The 19,585-nt window shown below is 36.5% G+C and overlaps 2 pseudogenes across 1 annotated transcript in view; one reads left to right on the top strand and one right to left on the bottom strand.

The window, feature by feature from the left end:
- Positions 1-317: 317 nt before the first annotated feature.
- Nono-ps13 (non-POU domain containing, octamer-binding, pseudogene 13) overlaps positions 318-19,585 on the bottom strand; it is a 204,821-nt pseudogene continuing 185,553 nt past the window's right edge. Inside the window, exon 4 of the transcript XR_015628963.1 lies at positions 318-353. The product of XR_015628963.1 is annotated as a non-POU domain containing, octamer-binding, pseudogene 13, transcript variant X2 (transcript). The remainder of the gene's footprint in view (positions 354-19,585) is intronic.
- Cct6a-ps16 (chaperonin containing TCP1 subunit 6A, pseudogene 16) lies at positions 4,603-5,880 on the top strand (annotated as a pseudogene).

The raw sequence follows: 19,585 nt of genomic DNA, 5'->3' as shown, positions 1-19,585 counted from the left end.
TATTTTATTTTTGACATACAAATAGAAAAGAAAAAAATACTGTTGTTATGCATATATCCATTTAACATTAACATAAAAACATCAAATATAGATAAAGACCATTGCAAAACTATTACAACATGTACAACTAGAGTTATGGATAGCTTCATGAAGAACATTTGAGACAGTGAGTTCTGTTCTAAAACCAAGTGTGCTACCTTCTACAAACATGCTTAAAAAAACCATCTCCATCTTGGCTCTCACTGTAATTCAAATGTGGTCATCAATAGTTCTCAACTTTCAGGGTTGGGGATTTAGCTCAGTGGTAGAGTGCTTACCTAGCAAGCGCAAGGCCCTGGGTTCAGTCCCCAGCTCTGAAAAAAAGAAAAGAAAAAAAAATAGTTCTTAACTTTCTTAATGTGTTGATCCCTAAACATAAAATTATTTTTGTTGCTGTAAGTGTGATTTTGCTACTGTTATTAATTCTAATGGAAATATTTTTAGAGATAGAAATTTGCTAAAGGAGTTGTGACCCACATGTAGAATATCACTATCAGTTATAAACACATGTGAAGTATGAATATTGTTTTATGCATGCACTAGAATGATTGAGAAAGCAGCTAATTTTTGATGTAGAGTTAGGTATTGTTCTCAATAGCATTGATTTATTCTGTCAGATATTTAAGTGTCCTCTTTCTTTCATATCAAACGTATCAACCTACTCATTTCCTCATCCCTTTGTCCACACGAACACACACACACACACAGACACACACAGACACACACACACACACACACACACACACACACACACACACACACACACACACACCAAAGCATAGAAAAGTATCTCATCAAGGAAACTGTAGTATGTTGTGTGTTCCACAGTGATTCCCTCTCTATACACATCTTCACTTGCAAATGGTTATTGCAATGAGTCATTAGTCTGGTTTGAGGTCTCTGGATTCTGTGACATCACCTACATTGGATCCTGATTGGTACTCCTCCCAGTTATCTTATTTTTGTTCTGTATCATGGAAATCTTGCAGCTTTGGCTTACCAGGACTCCCCTTTTAATGCATCCCAAACTGCCAGACTACCTAATATCCCTGTCCTCAGGAGGCAGGGTCAGATCCCCAGCTCTAACACCCTCAGGACTGGCTCTCTCATGCCTTCCTGACCATGGTCAGCTCCTCTGTGCTGCCCAGACCACTGAGGGGGCAGGGCTGATCCTCCCTCTTTCATGACTTCAGGACCAGTTCTTCCCTCTTGCCCCTTTTACTGGTTGCACATCTGTCTTTCCGGGTAGGTATATGTTAATCTATAAAATGTAAATATTTCCTTCCCCTCTGGCATTATTATAGTCCTGTTTCAGTGACAGAAGAAACTCAAGCAAATTGGGTAAATATAACATGTAAAAATTTACTGACATTTTCTTTGCTTTTTCCTTTGCTTTTTCCTTCAGTTTTTGAAACAGGGTAGTATCCAGTATGACCTTGAATTGGTGGGCTACCTGCTCCAATTTCTTTACTCCAGGCTTACAAACTTGCACAGAGGTGCTTTGTTTGCACATGAGTTACTTTTCTCCTTGCTATAACCAGATAACTCAAATACAGCACCTCTGGGAAAGTAGAACAAAGCCTAAAAGTCAGGAGTCTGGACATTCCTGGTCTGATTGTATTTGCAGCCTGAAAGCAGATGATTGGCATTGGGGTAGTGCTGTCAAACTTAAACTTTCTCGTCAATAAAACAACCAACCACTAATAAAGAAAAGTGAGCCATGCTTATGTAATATTTAATTTTGTTCATCCTTGTGATTGAGTTCATATCCATCTAGAGGGTCAGCAGAGAAGAGTTTTGAGTTTGTATTTGAAAATGGTTTCAGGGTGGATTGAATGGAGTGTGGGTATCATGGGATGGGAGCATGTGATACTTACTGGTGGGTGGTGATGTATCATTGACTATAGGCGTAGACTAAATATTGGGTGGTTAGAAAGAAATAGGGAGAACCTGTACTCCCTTTTGATTTTATTTTTAATAGCCATTTCTTTCCTGCCATGACTGTACCAAGCAATGCTAATTGCTTGTACCATTAGTTAAAACAACCCTGCCCTCTTCTCTTAATAAGAATCTTGTCATGCATTTGGTTATAATGATTAGAACAGAAACCAATAGAGTTTTGGTGAAAGCTGAAGTCCATATATATTTAATATATATTTTTTGTTTGACTCCTTCCATGAGCCTAATCTCTCCTGCCCTGCCTGCTGTCTATACAGCCTCATTTTCAGTGCAGTTCTTGAATGCTGCTATACCTTTTTCCTCTTATGCATAAGGAAACTGGAGTCCCACACCTCCATGGATGAGGCTGTTATAGCAGTTTGCAAACTACAGGTATCCAACTTCAGAATATCAGCCCATGCGACCTGAGCACCTAAATGATTAGACTCTTTCTTAACTGACTTCTATTAAAATGTTTTGCTTTGTTGTAATATGCAGACAAGTGCAATAATTTTGTATTTCGCCATCTTTATAAAGACAGATCATGGGCATACTCATGAGTGTCTTTAATTCAGAATGGCAGAATTCGGTCACTGAGGTAGCTGTTTCACACCATGCTGTAGGAGAAGAGGAAAGCAGTGTAAACCAGTAACACAAATACATTTAAGAATGTTAGTTATCCTTACAAAAGTGCACAATAATGATTACAGACATTGGAGTGTGTATACATAAATGAGTCTTAAACTAGAGATGCTGGGAATAATATAATTCTTTTTACTTGACATATAAAATAGATAAAAAATATTAAACTAATGATGATTAAAATATTTTATTTGTATTAGAAGTATATGAGATAACTGACAAATATAAAATGTTGATAATTTGTGTATTTTAATTTTAAGTATCATCTGTGAAAAATAGAAAATTGAAAACAACAAATAAGAAGAAAAGCTGGATTCTAGAATTAGTTATATGAAGGTTTTAATTCCTGAGTTTGTAGTAGTTGAAAGAAAGTTCGGTAACATAGTCATGAGTGGATATGAATTTGGAAGTAGTTAGGGAATGTAGCTCGTGTATGGGACACACCTAATACAGCATTCCTTCCTCCCATCCCAGTGTTTTATTTGTATTCCCTTATTTTTATTAAGATTTAGTAAATTGACTCAGTTCTAGACAATGATCAGCATCAGCATGTGCCCAATGATTACAGCTCTTGAATTTAGCATTTGCTTGTTAAGTTCCTTGTAAGGAAAATATAAATTCCAGGGCAACTAAGATAATTTCAGTAATATTTATATTTTACAATTTGATTCTTCAGGTTTATTGTATAGATTTTTATATTTAATCACATATTTGTGACAAAATATAGTGTTTATTTTTGTCTTTATTTGTAACCTATGTTGATAAAATAAAATTGAGTTTGAAAATATTTATCAATCTTAAAATATTTAGCTCACTAATTTTGGCTTGACACATTTTACCATACTTAAAAATTAGCAACTAACAAACTTTTGCACATATGTGTGCTGCTGAGGGAAAAAAGATTTTCAGACCTATATTGTTTAATAAGGATAAGATCAAATAAATGACTAATGGTGAAATAAGATACAGAAAATGTACCTGTCTCTTATAATGTTATTAAAATATTTATGTGTAGTTCAGAAAATTCTTCTGTAATATCTATCACATTCCATTTTTAATTAATAATACTATATCTGGATACAAGGGATGCCTTTAAAAGGCTCTTTCAGACCTGCATTCACAAGGAATCCCTGACTGGTCTTTTTGCCAATAATGAAGGTAGAGTCAGACAGGTCAAAATTTATTAGAGTCAACTGTTTTAAGTCTTTTATAAATACATATGAGTACTTTATTTTTTAAGCCTTTTCCCTGATAAAATTAATTATTTTTATATAATTGGAACAAAATATGAACACATTATTTGAGCGTCTCCCTACCTCCCAACACCCAAAGGTGACATTTTCCAATCATTCTGCTGGCCCTCAGTGCTTCTCTCTTCTCTCTACCCACTACGATACCTGATCATGTTCTCCTCTTCCAATCTCCTCCTCTCTCCCATCCATATCTCTCCCTGCCTCTACCTCTCTTGATTTTTCTCTGCTCCCTCTCATGTGAGATTGAAGCATCTTCACTTGGGTCCTTCTGCTTGTTAACCTTCTTGAGGTCTGTGAATTGTATCCTAGCTATTCTGTATATTTTGGTTAATAGTGACTTATTAGTGAATGTATACCATGTGTGTCCTTCTGAGTATGAGTTATATCACTCAGGCTAATATTTCCTAGCTGTATCCATTTGCCTACAAAACTCATGATGCCCTTGTTCTTAATAGTTCTCAATATCCTGTTGTGTAAATGAACCACATTTTCTGTATCCATTCTTTTGCTGTGAGGCATCTGGGTTGTTTCCAGCTTCTGGCTACCACAGATAAGGCTGCTATAAACATAGTGGAGCACATATCCATATGTGTTATGGTCGGGCATCTCTTGTGTATATGCCCAAGAGTGGTATAGGTGGGTCTTCAGGTAGATCTATTTCCAAGGAACCTCCAGAAAGAGACCTGGGAAGTGAGACTCTCAGGAATCAAAGTGAGGGACCTTAGATAAAATGTTCAGTGGGCAGACTGAACTCATAGAGTCCAGAATAATAACTGAAGGTTTTGAAGCTGCAAAGGAAAGGGCACTCCAGTTTTTGGAACAAGTAAAAGCGAGCAAAGAGATGAACAGAAAAACACATATAGATGTTGCCAAGACGTCTCTGCAGAGTAAAGTTCATGTTGAACTTGCAGATGTCTTGACAGAGGCTGTGGTGAACTCGATTTTGGCTATTAGGAAAAGAGATGAGCCCACTTACCTTTTCGTGGTTGAAATCATGGAGATGAATCATAAATCTGAAACTGATACAAGCTTAATCAAAGGGCTCAATTTGGATCATGGGGCAGGGCATCCTGATATGAAGAAAAGAGTAGAAAATGCCTACATCCTCATGTGCAATGTGTCCTTAGAGTATGAGGAGAGAGAACTGAATTCTGAGTTTTTTTTTCAAGAGTGAAGAAGAGAAAGAGAAACTAGTAAAGGCTGAAAGAACATTCATTGATGATACAGTTAAAAATATCATAGACCTGAATAAGAAAGTCAGTGGTGATTCAGATAAAAAATTTGTCATTATTAATCATTATTGACCCCTTTTCTTTAGATGCCCTTGAGAAAGAAGATATTGTAGCTCTGCGCAGAGCCAAAAGGAGAAACATGGAAGGCTGACACTAGCTGTGGTGGGATAGCTCTGAACTTCTTTGCTAACCTGACTCCTGATTGTTTGGGACATGGAGGACTTGTCTATGAGTATATAATGGTGAGAAGTTCACCTTTATTGAAAAGTGTAACAATCCCTGTTCTGTCACTTTACTGGTTAAGGGACCAACTAAGTCCATGCTGACTGAAATCAAGGATTCAATAAGAGATGGCTTGAGGGATGTCAAAAATGCTATTGATGATGGGCACAGGTGCAATAGAAGTGGCACTGGCAGAAGCTCTGATCAAATACAAACCCAGTGTGAAGGGCAGGGCTCAGCTTGGGGTCCAGGCATTTGCAGACACCTTGCTTATCATTCCCAAGGTTCTTGTGCAGAACTCTGGTTTTGACCTTCAGGAAACATTAGTTAAATGTCCAAGCTGAACATTTGGAACCCAGTCAGCTTGTAGGTGTGCTCTGAACACAGCTGAGACAATGATGGCTACAATAATGGGTCTGTGGGATAACTACTGTGTGAATAAGCAGCTGCTTCATTCCTGTATTATAATAACCACTAACTTTCTTCTGGTTGAGGAGATCATGAGAGCTGGGATGTCATCTCTGAAGTCTGCCTGTGATGCTAGAGAGTGTTAAAGGGAATGGTTATTTTTGTTCAAGCTTCAAGTGATTTGGAAAAGTATTTTCTTTTCCTGACTGGAGAAACAGAACAGGACATTTGGCACATATTCAAATTACAGTACTATAAAATTTTATTTTATTTATTTATTTACTTTTTGATTGAGTGTCTGAACACACTCAAAGCAGGCCTTTTTAAATCCACTGAACAAGATGTTTTTGCCACAATGATACAAAATTACATAATAAGATAAGCCTGTTGTCTACCTTGTTCCTTAAGTGCTTTTTAAATTTTGTAATTTTTTTCTCTTAAGGCATAGTGATGCATGCCTGTAAGTCTAACACTTTAGAGATAAAAACAGGATTTTCTACACCAGTTCAGGCTACAGGAGACCCCAGCTCAAAAGAATAATTTTGTTGTTGTAGATGTATTTGACATTATCCACCTAACTCCCTGTTAAACGGGTAAGATTCTTGCCAGTGTAAAACACATCTGAATAATTTATAGGTTTCATAGTGTCTCTAATAAATACTTCAGAGTGAAGAAAACACCCACAGCCAGATATTATGGATATAATGGAGCACTCTGTCCTAACTAAACTGCTCATAGATCTGGTAAACACAAGGAAAAGGAGGCAGAAGTACTCTGTGAGCAGAGGAATGGAACACATGAGGAAAACAAGACCCTCTCAGTCAACATAACCAAAGCTCATATGAACTAAAGAGCCTGAAGCAGCAAGTACTACTGAAGCACAAGGCCTACCGTGGGCTGCAGCAGGACCTCTTCCTATGTAACATGGTTTGCGGTTTAGTGCTATTAAGGGATTCCTGACTATAGGACAGGTGGTCTCTCATACTCATGTCATGTTTTTATCCTCTGTTTTGTTTTGTTTGATTCTGACATGCTAGGTGTTATCTCATTTTATTTTATTATTATTGATTAGAAACCTGTTGCTTACTAAGGAGAGACAAAAAGGAAGTGCAATTAAATGGTGGGGTGGGAGTTGAGTATGTATTAAGAGAAGTAGGGGGAGAATCATAATCAGAATATACTATCATATGCAAATGAAATCTCTTTAAAAAAAAGAATCTAGACCAAATTTCTAAGGAACCTTAAAAAGTAAAGTAAAAAATTAGGAAATGAATAAACATGATATGTGGGATACCTTTAAAAAAATTTTTTGATTTGACGTAATCATAAGCTACAATAACAACAAAACAAAGAAAGTTTAAATTGTAGGAATAAATGAATCACCCAAAGTAAACAGCATATAACAGATCTTCAATAAGATCAAGAAGAAACCTTTCACAAAGGAAGGATATATCCGTACAAATGCAAGAAACACCCAGAACACAAAAACAGAAAAGAGTCAAAAAGAAAATCTCCCGGGAGATCTCCCATGCTCATGGACTGGTGGGATTAACATAGTAAAAATGGTCATCCTACCAAAAGCAAACTACAGGTTCAATGCAATACACATCAAAATTCCTACACAATTATTCACAGACATGGAAAGAGTAGCTCTCAATTTCATATGGAAAAGCAAATACTCAGGATGGCAAAAGCAATTCTTAACAATAAAAGAACTTCCAGCAGAATGAGCATGCCTGACCTCAAAGTGCACTTCAGACCAATGGTGATAAAAACTGTAAGGTGTTGGTACAGAGCAGGATTGATCAATGGAATAGAATTGAAGACCCAGAAATAAACCCACACAGTATGGACATTGAACTTCAAAAAAGAAGACAAATAAAGATACATGGAAAAAAGAATGCATCTTCACTAAATTGTGCTGGTCTAACCAGCAGTTGCTATGTAGAAAAACAAAAATAGGCCCATATTTTTTACCTGGCACAAAGCTCAAATCTAAATGGGTCAAGAATCTCCACATAAAAGCAGATACACTAAATGTAATAGAAGAGAAGGTACAAAAGAGCCTCAAACACTTTGACATGGGCGTGGGGGGATTAGGGAGTAGGGAGGGGATTTCCTGAACAGAACATCAATGGCTCAGGCTGTCAGGTCAAGTATTGATAAATGGGACCACATGAATCTGCAAAGATTTTGTAAGGCAAAGGACATAGATAATAAGGCAAATCCAAATCGGCAACCTAAAGATTGGGAAAACAATCTTCACTAAACCTACAACTGAGAGGGGGCTAATATCCAAAATATATAAATAACTCAAAAATATAACCTCTAAAAAACCAAATAACCTAATCAAAAAATGGAGAATAGTGCTGAACAGAGAATTCACAACAGAGTAATCTCTAATGGCTGAGAAACACTTAAAGAAATGTTCGGTCTTTAGTGATCAGAGGAAGATTAAACAAAATGACCCTGAGATTCCACCTTATACCAATCAGAATGGCGAAGATAAAAAAATTGCAGTGACAGCACATGTTCCCAAGGATAGGGCAAAACTGGAATATTTCTCCATTGCTGGTGGCATTAAAAACTGGTACAACCACTCTGGAAATCAAACTGGAGTTTCCTCAGAAAATTCAAAATAGATCTACCTGAAGATCTAGTTATACTCCTCTTGTCCATATACCCCCCCCCAAAAAAATGCCTCACCATACCACAGGGTTCATACTCTACTATGTTCATAAGAGCCTTTCCTGTGATAGCCAGAAGCTGGAAACAGTCCACATATCTCACAACTGAAGAATGGACCAGAAAATGTGGTTCATTTACACATGTAATACTATTCAGCTATTAAAAATGAGGATATCGTGTATTTTGCAGGTGAATGGATGGAACTATAAAATATCATCCTCAGTGAGGCAATAAAGATCAATAAGCACATGCATGGTATGTACTCACTACTAAGTAGATATTACCCCCAAAAAGTACAGAATACCTATGATACAATCTATACAACTCAAGGTTAATATGTCAAAAGGACCCACCATGAAGATGCTTCAATCCCACCTACGAGGGAAAGGAAAACAATCATAGGAGGCAGAAGGAGAGAGGCACCTGAGTTGGAAAGGGGAAGGGGGAAGGAAAAGGGGAACTTGATTAGGTATGGGGGTAGAGACTGAAGTGAAGCCCTGAGGGGCAGCAGAATGATTGAAAATTGGCAACCTCAGGGGCTGGAAAGTGGGGGATTACCTAGAAAGTACCAGAGACCTGGGAATTCTCTCACAATTCAAAGGAAGAGACCTTAGAAGAAATGCCTAAGAATGGAATGGGGACAGAGAACTTGCAGAGTCCACATTCAATAGAAAGACAAGGCATCAAGTGGTGGGGTGGTGGTTACCATTCCACAGTCAAAAACTGACCCAATATTGTTTCTGTCTCAAAGAACTGCAGGGCCTTACAGTCTCCATCTGCTCCCAGAGCTGGATCCCACAGCCCTTGGATACAAAACCTGCCTACACACAGCTGATCTGCCAGCAGCACTCTCACTCCTAAGTCCAGAGGAGGGACCACATTTTCACTCCACTGACTGTTCAAGGACAGACCTAACAAGAGCCTGCCGAACTCAGAAGCAGAGGGCAGCCCACAACAGGACGCTTCCAGCCTCCATTAGCTCCCAGAATTAAGGCTGTCCCACAGTCTATAAGACCCAAAACCTCCCCTGAGAGAGCTGGTCTCCCAGGAGTGCTCTCACTCTTAAGATCACAGGCTCATAGATCCACAGCAGGAACAAGCTGTAGTCAGAGACAGCAAGTCCACTAACATCAGAGATGATCATATGACAAAAGGCAAGATCAAGTACCTCAGCACCAGAAACAAAGACTATGTAGAGTCATCAGAACCTAGTTGTCTCAGCACAGAAAATACTGGCTATCCCAACACATGTAGAAAGCAAGATAGCAAGATTTGGACTTAAAAATCACATCCTATGATGATGATAGAGGACTTTATGAAGGACATAAATAACTCCCTTAAAGAAATACAGGAGAACACAGGAAAACAAGTAGACGAACTTAAAGAAGAAACACAAAAATCCCTTAAAGGAAAATGCTAACAAATAGGTAAAAGAATTCAAGAAAACCATATGGGATTTAAAAATGGAAATAGAAACAATAAAGAAATCACAAAGGGAGGTAACGCTGAAGATAGAAAAACTAGAAAAGAGATCAGGAGTCATAGACACGAGCATCACCAACAGAAGTGAAGAGATTGAAGAGAGAATGTCAGGGGCAGAAGATACCATAGAAAACATTGACACAATAGTTAAAGAAAATGCAAAACACAAAAAGCTCCTAAACCAAAACATCCAGGAAATTCAGAGCACAGTGAGAATACAAAACCTAAGGATAATAGGTATAGAAGAGATCAAAGATTTCCAACTTAAAGGGCTAGTAAAATTAAAAAGAAAAGAAAATTCCCCTAACCTAAAAAAGGAGATGACAATGAACATACAAGAAGCACACAGAACTCCAAACAGATTGGATCAGAAAAGAAATTCTTCCTGTCACATAATAGTCAAAACACCAAATACACATACAAAGAAGAAGGAAAGTTAAAAGCAGTAAGCGAAAAGGTCATGTAATATATAAAGGCAGACCTATCAGAATTATACTGGACTTCTCAAGAGAGACAATGAGAGCTAGAAGATCCTGGACAGATGACATAAAGACATTAAGAGAACACAAAAGCCAGATCAGGCTACATTTCCAGCAAAACTTTCAATTACCACAAATGAGGAAAACAAGATATTCTATGACAAAACCAAATTTACACAATATCTTTCCACAAATCCAGCCTTACAAAGGATAATAGATGGAAACCTCCTATACAAGGAGGGAAGCTACATGCTAGAAAAAGCAAGAAAGTAATCTTGCAACAAAAGATTACTAAAAGAAGAGAGCCACACAAACAATTCTGCCTCTAACAATAAAAGTATCAAAAAACACCAACCACTTCCCTTAATATCTCTTAACATGAATGGGCTCAATTCACCAATAAAAAGACATAGACTAACAGACTGGATATATAAACAGGACCCAGCACACAGGAAACAGACCTCAGTGACAAAGACAAATACTACCTAAGAGTAAATGGCAGCGAAAAAAAATTTCCAAGCAAATGGTCCCAAGGAACAAGCTGGAGTAGCCAGTTTAATAATGAGTAAAATAGACTTTGAACTAAAAGTTATCAAAAAAGATAAGGAAGGACACTTAATACTTATCAAAGGAAAAATCTACTGGGGTGAACTCTCAATTTTCAACATCTATGCTCCAAATGCAAGGGCACATACATTCATAAAAGAAATTTTACTAAAGTTAAAAGCATATATTACATCATACACAATGATAGTTGGAGACTTCAGCACACTACTCTCATCAATGGACAGATTGTGGAAACAGAAACTGTACAGAGACACAGAGAAACTTACCAAAATTATGAACCAAATGGACTTAATAGCTATCTATAGAACATTTCATGTGGAAACAAAGAATATACCTTCTTCTCAGCACCTCATGATACCTTCTCCAAACCTGAACATATAATTGGCCACAAAACAGGCCTAATAGATAGAAAGAGATTGAAATAAGACCATGCATTCTCTCAGACCACCATGGATTAAGGTTGGTCTACAATAGAAACAAAAACACCAGAAAGCCCACATACACATGGAAGCTGAAAAATGCTCTACTCAATGATATTTTGACCAAGGAAGAAAGAAAGAAAGAAATTAAAGACGTTTAGAATTTGATGAAAATGAAGGCATTACATATCCAAACTTATGGGACACATTGAAAGTACTGTTAATAGGAAAACTCATAGATCTGAGTGCTTCCAAAAAGAAACTGTAGAGAGCATATACTAAGAGTTTTACAGCACACTTGAAAGCTCTATTACAAAAAGATGAAAATTCACCCAAGAAGAGAAGAATGCAGGAAATAATCTCAGGGCTGAAATCAACCAAGTTGAAACAAAAAGATCTGTATAAAGAATCAATAAAACCAGGAGCTGGTTCTTTGAGAAAATCAACCACATAGATAAACCCTTAGCCATATTAACCAGAGGTTAGAGAGAGAGACTCCAAAATCAGAAATGAAAAGTAAGATATAACAAGAGAAACAGGAAATTAAAAAAATTATCAGATCCCATTACAAAAGCCTATACTCAACAAAACTGGACTATCTGGATTAAATGTACAATTTTCTAGACAGAAAGCAGTTACAAAAGTTAAATCAGGATCAGATAAACCATCTAAACAGTACCATACCCTGAAGAAATAGAAGGATACATTAAATGTCTCCCAACAACAACATCATCAACAAAAACAACAACGACAAAGCCCAGTAACAGATGGGTTTAGTGCAGAATTCTATCAGACGGTCAAAGAAGACCTATCATCAATTCTCTTCAAACTCTTACACAGAATTGAAACAGAAGGAACACTACTCAGTTCGTTCTTTGAAGCCACAATTAGACTTATACCTAAACCACACAAGGACCAAACAAAGTAAAAGAATTTCAGACCAATTTTCTGCATGAATATCTATGCAAAAAACAAAAACTCAGTAAAATTCTCTCAAACTGATTCCAAGAGCACATCAAAATGATCATTCAACATGATCAAGTAGGCTTCATCCCAAGGATGCAAGGATGGTTCAATATACAGAAATCCATCAACATAATCCAATATATAAACAAACTCAAAGAAAAAACACATTAGATGTAGAGAAAGCATTTGAGAAAATCCAATACCACTTTAAGAAAAAAAGCCTTGGAAAAATCAGGAATTCAAGGCACGTATACAAACATAGTAACAGGAATATACAGCAAACTAGTAGCCAACATCAAAATAAATGGAGAGAAACTTGAAGCAATTCCACTAAAATGAGGGAATAGGCAGGGCTGCTCACTCTTTCTGTGCATATTCATTATAGTACTTGAAGTTCTAGCCAGAGCACTTAGACAACAAAAAGAGGTCAAAGGGATACAAATTGAAAAGGAATAAGTCAAAATAACACTATTTGTAAATGATATGATAGTACACTTAAGTGACCCCAGAAATTCCACCAGAGAACTCCTACAGCTGATAAACAACATCAGGAATGTGACTGGATATAAAATTAGCTCAAATAAGTCAGTAGCCTTCCTCTACTTAAAGGATAAACAGGCTGATAAAGAAATTAGGAAAAAGTCACTTCACACTAGCCACAAATAATATAAAATAGCTTGGTGTGACTCTCACCAAGCAAGTGAAAGTTCTCTAGGGCAACAACTTCAAGTCTCTGAAGACAAAACAGCTGAAGAAGATCTTAGAAGATGGAAAGATCTCCCATGTTCATGGATTAGCAAGATTAGAATAGTAGAATTGGTCATCTTGCCAAAAATGATCTACAGACTCAATGCAGTCCTCATCAAATGTAGAAGTCAATTCTTCATAGAGTTAGAAAGAGCAATTTGCAAATTCATTTGGAATAACAAAAAACTCAGGGTAGCAAAAAGTATTCTCAACAATAAAAGAACTTCAGGGGAATCAACATCCCAGACCACAAAATTTAATACAGAGCAATCGTGATAAAACCTGCATGGCACAGAGACAGGCAGGTAAATCAATGGAATAGAATTAGAGACACAAAACTGAATTGACAAACCTAAGGTTACTTGATCTTTGAAAAAGGAGATAAACCTATCCAATGGGGAAAAAAGACAGCATTTTCAACAAATAGTGCTGATTCAATTACATGTCAGCATAAAGAAGAATGCAAATTGACCAATTCTTATTTCCTTGTACAAAGCTCAAGTCCAGGTAGATCAAAGACCCCCACATAAAATCAGATATACTGAAGCTAATAGAAGAGAAAATGGGGAAGACATTCAAGAGCATTCAGGGGGAAAAGTCCTGAATAGAACACCAATGGTTTATGCTTTAAGATCAAGCATCTACAAATGGAACCTCATAAAATTGTAAAGCTTCTGTAAGGCAAAGAACACTGTCAATAGGATAAAATGGCAACCAACAGATTGGGAAAAAATCTCTACTAATCAGCATCTGATAGAGGGCTGATATCTAATATATACAAAGAACTCAAGAAGTTAAACTTCTGAGAATCAAATAATCCTATTTAAAAATCTGTTACAGAGCTAAACAAAGATTTCTCAACTAAAGAATACTGAATGGCTGAGAAACACGTAAAGAAATGTCATCAGGGAAATGTTAATCAAATCAACCCTGAAATTTCAACTATACCAGTCAGAATGGCTAAGATTAAAAACTCAGGTGACAGCAGATGCTGGCAAGGATGTGCAGAAATAGGAACACTCCTCTATTGTTGGTGAGATTGCAATTTGGTACAACAACTCTGGAAGTCAGTCTGGCAATTCCTTAGAAAATTGGACATATTACTACCTGAGGACCCACGTTTACCACTCCTGGGCATATACCCAAAAGATGCTCTGACATATAACAAGGACATATGCTCCACTATGTTCATAGCAGCCTTATTTATAATAGCCAGAAGCTGGAAAGAACCCAGATGCCCTTCAACAGAGGAATGGATACAGAAAGTGTGGTACATCTACACAATGGAGTACTACTCAGCTATCAAAAACAATGACTTATGAAATTCATAGGCAAATGGATGGAACTGGATGATATCCTCCTGAGTGAGGTAACCCAACCACAGAAAAACACAGATAGTATGCACTCATTGATAAGTGGATATTAGCCCAAAAGCTTAGAATACCTAAGATATATATGATATGCCAAGAGAAATAAAAATAGCGCCTTTGTGTCATAGAAACAGAAATTTATTTTAATAACATTTTTAGGTAATAAGTAGCAACCTTTAAGATGTTGTGTTTTAACTTTGCAGGGAACCATAAGTGAGAGTCTCAGGAACTTCACATTGTGTGGGTTACAAGTAAAGATTACCTGCTTTCTGTTAAATGTATGCATATTATGTTATTGATAGAATTTACATTTTTCTGGTAAATTTAAAGCACTTTTATTATTAGTTAATTTGAAATTCAGTGAAAATTGACCAAGATCCCTTACATTTTATTCAGAAATACTGAAGACTTAATTTCAAATAACGGACAGAGAGATAAAAGTAGGTCTAGAAACATGACAGTTAAAACAGTATTTCCCTAGCCCATGAGACATTTTTCTCCATGTGAATTTTAAGTGCTAACTCAGGCCTATAACTTTAAAGTCTTTCCTCTTCTTTTCTTTCATAGAAATTAATTTTTAAAGCATTTAGATTATAATATAATTACAGCATTTCACCATTCCCTTTCCTTACACCAAAACCTCCCTTTATACAAATTCTTTATTTTCTTTCAAATTCTTGGCCTCTTTTTGTATTCATTGCTGTAGATGCATATATACTCACACAAATATGAATGTATAAATGTGTATATATGTATATTGTGCATAGAAAAATAAAATCTTTCCCATCTGTATAATGCTACTTGTATTTATGGTAATTGGAAAAGGACGCTAAGAGCCAGGGGATCAGTCAGTTTTCTCAGAGACTGTTTCTCCTATTAATATCAGTATCTCCCTCTATAAAATGTAACGAACATGCTTGGTGAAACCTGAACTGAAAAGAACAAAGACAACAGACAAACCTTTGTGAATGGGGAAAAGCCCAGAAGTTGTCAACCCTCTATAGAGAAGGAAAAGTAGCTAAGAAAGAACACAGTAAGTGAAATAAATGCTTTTCCACAGGAAGAATATAACCACTGGTTATAGGGTTGTTCTTTTTACAGAGTTTTGTACTTAACTACGCAAGTCATGGTCAGTACACATAGTGTTAGCATGATTTCATATATTTTCACACATTCAAATTTGAGGTCTATGTTCCAATCTGCAAACAGTCACAGTAGGCATGTTGAGACAGACACACATTGCATACAGTATATATTACATTCCTGATATGGATCTGAGAGTTGATGCCTCCAGGAGGGAGAGAGCAGTAGATCTTGGAAGCTCCACTGTGAAGCACCAGGCACTGGGGATAACGAACCCTCACAGCTCTCTCTCTGAAATCCAGGTATTGGTTTCTTAATCTTTCCAGCAAAAAGTGCTCTCTGCTCCATCCCATGTCAATTAATTCACCAAAGCTAGGATAGTGAAATTGTTTGACATCAGCATCCCCATTTAAGGGCTTAAAAATTGTTGACTTCTGCATCTTAAAACCTTTAGAGACCATATCCAGTGGATAGGGACAGCCCCCCATTGGGGGGTGGGGCCACCCACCCATCTCAATAATATTAATCCAGAATTCCCTCTGTCAAAAGGAAATGCAAGGATAAAAAGTGGAGCAGAGACTGAAAGAAAGGCCATCCAGATACTGCCCCACCTAGGAACCCACCCCATCTGAAGACACCAAAACCAGACACTATTGCTAATACCTAGAACTGCTTATTCACAGGAGACTGGTATAGCTGTCACCTGATAGGCTCTGCCAGAACCTGCCCAATACAAATGCGGATCCACAGCCAGACATTGGACTGAGTGCAGAAACCCCAGTGGGGAACATAGGGCAAAGAAAGAGCTGAGGGGGTTTTCAACCCCATAGGAAGAAAAATAATATCAATGAACCAGGCCACCCAAAATTTCCAGGGGCTAAACCACCAAGCAAAGAGTACACATGGGGGGACCAAGGCTCCAACTATATATATATATAACACAGGATGGCCTTATCTGGCATCACTGGAAGGGGAGCCCCTTAGTGCTGTGTAGGTTCGATGACCCAAGATAAGGAAATGCAAGGGTGCTAAGGCAGTAGTGGGTGGATGGATAGGAGAGTACCCTCATAGAGGCAGAGGGAGGGAGGAGGGGATAGGGGTTTGTTGAGTGGAAACTGTGGAGGGGGATAATATTAGAAATGTAGATAAATAAAATAACCAATAAAAAAATGAAAAAAAACTCTCAAGAGAGACTTTCTTGAGGACTTAGTTTTATATACTCTAGGTAAATATACTAATGGTCAATGTAAAACTTATTAAATATTTCCTAAATATGATAAATGTGGAACTTTAATAGCTCAATATGAATTTTTTTTTAAAACGATCAGCACCAATACTTTATATGCAGGTACAGGGTACACATAAAATTCCTGTTTTATCAACCTCATGCTTATGAGAACATATTTGCCAGTGGCATAAGCTATCAGGAACTGATATGTGGAAAAATGTAATAAAATAAACCCAAAATGTATTCCTATATTTGTTGATATAACATGTTTTTAAAGAAAAATATGTAAATCTTTTGTACAAAAGAGGAGTTATGTACCACTGAATTCCATTTATATATGACTAAACTGATAAGGATGTAATCAATAAACCATAAAAAACCCACATGCTTATATTATAAAATAACACTTTCCTTTAAAAAATTCTTTTTATTTTTGTGTATTTGTGTGTGTGTGTGTGTGTGTGTGTGTGTGTGTTTGCATATGTAGGTGTATATGCAGGTATGTACATTTCTGTGTAACGACACCCTCAAAGGGTAGAAATAATGTTGGATTCGTGGGCCTTGAGTTACAGACACTTGCAAGACATCTAAATTGGGCCCTGGGAACTGAACTCCAGTCCTCTAGAAGATCAACCCACTGCTAAGCCATATCCCTAGCTCCTAAATTCATAATTTTCTAGTTTAATATATTTTCAATGCTAAGGATCTTTTGGCTTGAAAAAATGACTTTTGGGAATATTATAAATGCGTTAGAAGAAATTTGTCACCCTATAAACCAAAGTACTGGTTAATAACTGCTCTGGGATTAAATAAAGACAAAAATCCATTTTACTCATTTTTATAATTTAGTTTGAAAACCAGATGCATACTTCATCTTAGAATGAAAAGAATTTCAGTAGATTAAATTGCCCAATCCATCAATAATGCATTATATTAAAGTTTCATTGCTCTTTGCAGAATCAGACCGACCGAGACTTGGATGAAAGTGGAATAGTTCATTAAATTGTTGGTAACAGGTCTTTAAAGTTTATTCCACTCACACATATTCACAAATACCACATTTACATAAGCTCCTGAAGTACACATCATACACTACCAAATCCCCAGCTCTACTCATCTACAGGAATTACCAATTTATTTCGTGTAAAATAGTTGTATTGATAAATATAGCATACTAGGAAAATCATTTGATAACTATTCTTGGCAAAACAGTGTAGTATTTTTCTTCTCTTCCAATATATTTTTTTATTTTTTTCTGTGCTCTGTGCCTTTCTTTACAAAACAAATACACAATCATTTCATAGACTGCCGAAAAATATGTTACTTTAACAATTACTTGAAAGAGATTAGTGAAAGTGACTCAGACAGACACAGTACCAAGGGCAGATAATGGGCTGAATTGAGAGCTTAGCTGAAGTGTCCATTTATAGAGCTGTGAATTTTATTAAAGAGACAAGGCAGGGCCAGAATTCTCTACATGGAGGCAAAGGAATGCTGATTCCATCTTCTGCTGTGAAGGGACAGGGTAAAAAGACCCTGTTGCATGAACAGAGAAACCTGGAAGAGAAGGACCTGCCCAACAATTAAAATCACAGAACATACCAGAGCAGGAATAGAGGGTGTGAGCTCAAGAGCCTCCCTCTCCAAGAAATGCATGCACACATTTGTTGTCAGGATGCAACGGATATAAAGGTCTCCTCATTTAACCTCACCTTTGCAATTACATCTCTGAAACATAAAAGAACACAAATAAGAAAAGTGAAAATAAAAAAGAAAATCATTCTCTAATTGATAGAATAAAAGAGACATCTTTCAGCTCAACTTCTGAGAAAGCTAACATTTTAGTTATATATCAAATATTTCTAATAGTTTTAGCTTTTTAAAGATTTTGTCATAGTTTAACACTTACAAAATGCAGTGGGATGTGCGATTCATACCTTCACTGTTGTCTATTCATATCCCATAAATTCAACTATCTTTAAGTCATTTTTGTGAGATGAAAAAGCTTAAAATCTACAATGTTAGCTATTATAAAATATGAAATATATCGAGAAATTCTTAGCATCCAAGTAATGACATTACTATATTCTTCTTCTGGCTACATATATTTTCAAATCCATTCTATTCCCTAGGATTTAGTGTCACTGTATGTAGCAGAATCCTTAATACCAGTGTCTTATGGCAAACTGAAATTCCTCATTATAAATTCTTTTCAGAACCTGATGCTGGGTTTTATGTGTGTTTTAAAAAGCATATTGTATACTTAGCATCTTTGAGATATAAAATGCTTATTTGTTAATAATTATTTAATAAATTTTTATAAAAATTCAAGGAAGAATTTGAGGATCTTGTAGTAATAATACTGGCAATATTTATATTCCCTGCCTTTTTTTGGTTTTACAGGAATGACATACTTGACTGATGACTATACTGCCTATACTCTATTATAGATATTATTTATGAGCAACAAAGCAGAAGATTTGCCATTATGTAGACATGTCAATAACATTAAGACAACAGTGATAATGAAGGCAAATAAGTTCTCGAAGATAAGAATATTTAGCATCTAAATTGAAGCAAAACTGGAGCCAATATAAATTCCCTTCAGTGCTTAAATAATTTCTAGGTAGATTGACTGTGATTAAAGCCACAGCCAAGCAAAGTCAAAGTTGGCTCTGGACCCCAGCTTTGGCTGTATAGAGCTTACTGCTTAGGACATTGGAAGGACAGAGGTATTTGTATTCAAATAAACTCCACGTCTTTAGCAATAGCAAACCTAAATGCCATGTGAAAGAAAATAAATCCTGACTCTGTTAAACATA

This window comes from Rattus norvegicus, chromosome 9, assembly GCF_021556685.1.
Source record: "Rattus norvegicus strain SHRSP/BbbUtx chromosome 9, alternate assembly SHRSP_T2T, whole genome shotgun sequence".
Taxonomy (NCBI): domain Eukaryota; kingdom Metazoa; phylum Chordata; class Mammalia; order Rodentia; family Muridae; genus Rattus; species Rattus norvegicus.
Note: the sequence above shows the minus strand (reverse complement) of the source record. Positions and strands in the feature narration are given on the sequence as shown.